We start from the raw sequence: 2,500 nt of genomic DNA on the forward strand, positions 1-2,500 counted from the left end.
CCCGGTCAACCTAGAGATTTGGCTGGCCGGGCGATCAGACAGGGGATGTCATAAATCCATCACACTTCTTTTAGGTTTTTTTTTTTTAAGGGATGCGTGTGTGTGTGTGTGTGTATGTGTGTGTGGTTGTGTGTGTCAGTGTTTGGGCCCGGGATCACTCGGGTTGTTGGGTTGAAACGGTGCTTGGGGGATGGGTCCGTCATCGATGGTCACGGTCGATCGGGGCGGCCCTGGAGGGGTTCTACGCTGTGGAACGCTGGAGGCGTACCGCGCGTACTTCCAAACATCTGTCGATGCACTCGCCAACCATAACTTCCCTCACCGTCGCCTGACCTCCTGGCCCCCTGACCAATTCAGTTAACACCGCTGCGTGACAGGTGAACATTAGCTTTTATACTGTGCATGAAATAAGAACCCGGGCTCATAATACAGACCTGCAGAGGGCCACCTGTAGAGTCGGAGTAGCACAGGAAGCACCGCTGGCGCGCGGCCACGTCGAATATATATACCGAGCACAATCGCTCTCTTTTTAACACTGTTTATCATACGGTACACCTTCCCTGTGCTGTAATTCAATTTCACCCACCCACCCCCCCTCCCCCGAGACCCCGCTTGGCTTCCTCCCGCCACGTTGCACTTCATGCCGAAGTTAACCGAGCGTCGGACTGGTACTCGGACCGTCCGGGGCCTTCCTGCATCTGTGTTTTCCTGGAGCGTTTCCCTCGCATTTGGGGAGGTGATCTGAATCCCAGCTGTGCTTCCTCCCCTCGAACGAGGCGCTCCGGCGGGCCGTGGGTTTTTACAGCGAGCGGAGCGGGGCTGTGATCTGGCCCGCTGGCACGGGGGGGCGAAGGCACCTGGAGATGTGCTCTCTGACTCATCCTCCAGATAAAAGATGGACTTGTCAACGTCTGGGACATGGCCTCGGCCGTTAACGTTAGCGCGCTACAGCTGGAGACGTGGGCTTTATGAGGGGAGGCTTTGATGTGTCCATAAGTAACCAGCGAGCTGACCTTTCTTTCTCTCTACCTTCCTTTGTCGTTTTCTTTCTTTTTTTGTCCTGTCCTTTTTTTCTTTCTTTCATTCTTCTTTCTTTCATTCATCCTTACTTCATCCCTTTCTCTCTTTTTTTTTATTCCTTCCTCGGTTCCTTCCCCCCTTGCTTCATTCCTTTGTTCCTTAACTCCATTCTTCCTTCCTTTCGTTCTTTCTTCCTTCCTTCCTTCCTTCCCTTCTTCTTCCTTCCTTCCTCCATTTCTTCCCTTCTCCCTCCCTTCTTTTTCTTTCTTCCTTCTGTCCTTTCAGCCTCCATTTTTTCCTTCCTTCCTTCCTTTCTGATCAGAGATGACGTTAGATTAGAGAGGGAGGTGACGTGTCTGTCTGCACGTGTAGTTCTTTTTGTGTGTGTGTTTGTGTGTGTGAGTAGGTCAGTGTATGTACATGTATATGTGTGTACTTGTACAAGTACCTGTAATGAGCAGCACATGTGCATATCAGACGCCGGGCTAATGAAGCTCACTCCATGATTTATTTCCCATTCTCGTTCGGCCAGTCCACGCACCTGTGTACACATGCACACATATACACACACACACACACACACACACACACACACACACACACACACACCCACCCACCCACCATCTGTGTGTAATGACCACTCTCTTGCGTACTGCATAGCACTACAGTCCCCTGAGTGGTCATTAGACGTGACTCGGAGAGAGGGAGAGGGAGAGAGAGAGTGAGAGAGAGTAACTGAGACAGAGAAAGAGAGAGAGAGAGACAGAGAGAGAGACAGAGACAGAGACAGAGACAGAGACAGAGAGTAACCTAGAATGACGGAGCAAGCGAGGGAGAGAGTAACCGAGACAAAGAGAGAGAGAGAGGGAGCAGCGCATTTGGTTGTTGGCCTCAGAGCCAACATTTTGAGTTGTATGGTGCTGAGAAAGAGGGTGGCTGGAGAGACGGCGGGCCCGTCCAGCACTGAGGAGGGGCAGTAGCGGTGGCTCAGAACTGGGATGAATTAGGTCCGCTCCTGGCTGGCTGGGCTGTGCGAGGCAGCAGAGCTTTATGTTGCAGTGATTCTCCCGCTCCCTGCTCTCTCTCCGGGCGTCATCCAGCGATCGCATTCTGGTCCCAACTGAACAGTTGAAACTGGGGTCAAAAACGTTCAGTCTTTATCTATTATCCTCTCTCTCTCTCTCTCTCTCTCTCTCTCTCTCTCTCTCTCTCTCTCTCTCTCTCTCTCTCTCTCTCTCTCTCTCTCGATGTTCCTACTGATGTATGGGTCTCAGCAGGGAGGTGGGGGATGGAGCGGGGGGGGTCCACTCCCCTTATAGACACAACACTTAGCTTCCTTTTGTCACCCTTGACCCTAATCTCATAGACCCCCATCCCACACCCCAAACCCCTGCTGTGCGTGTATGCTTGTGGCTGATTGCAAGCAAAATCAATCCAAAGGAATATCAAAGTCCACTTTAGTATTCCTTGAGTCAAGTAT

At 51.7% G+C, this 2,500-nt stretch overlaps 1 protein-coding gene across 1 annotated transcript in view; it reads left to right on the forward strand.

Moving 5' to 3' along the window:
• Positions 1–2,500, forward strand: part of slit1a (slit homolog 1a) — a 101,423-nt gene that overhangs the window by 12,135 nt on the left and 86,788 nt on the right. The gene's annotated exons all lie outside the window — the stretch shown is intronic.

Source organism: Micromesistius poutassou, assembly GCF_964030765.1.
Source record: "Micromesistius poutassou genome assembly, chromosome: 7".
NCBI lineage: Eukaryota > Metazoa > Chordata > Actinopteri > Gadiformes > Gadidae > Micromesistius > Micromesistius poutassou.